Source organism: Octodon degus, unplaced genomic scaffold, assembly GCF_000260255.1.
Source record: "Octodon degus isolate 3935 unplaced genomic scaffold, OctDeg1.0 scaffold00001, whole genome shotgun sequence".
In the NCBI taxonomy this organism is placed as follows: domain Eukaryota; kingdom Metazoa; phylum Chordata; class Mammalia; order Rodentia; family Octodontidae; genus Octodon; species Octodon degus.
In genome coordinates, this window is record NW_004524577.1 from 1,629,182 (window position 1) to 1,629,489 (window position 308).

Genomic DNA, 308 nt, shown 5'->3' on the forward strand with positions numbered 1-308 from the left:
CCGCTCCTCGCCCAAGCTGGCCAGGGCTCCTGGGGAGCCGCGTGCGCGGAGGCCGGAGCGGAGTGAGCGAGGGGACGCGGGAGGCGGGCAGGTCCCGGGCGGGCGCGGGCTCGGGGGACCCGCGCGGCTGACGTCAGGCGACTCCTTAAATAGAGCCGGCAGCGCTCTCGGCTCGGCATTTCCCGAGGACCCGAGCGCGGCCGCGCGGGCGCCCCCTTCTGGTCCGCCGCAGCCGCACGGTCCCGCCGGCTCGCGGAGCGCGGCGCTCGGGTCTCCGGGCATGGGGCTTCGGGCGCCGGGCGAGCTCC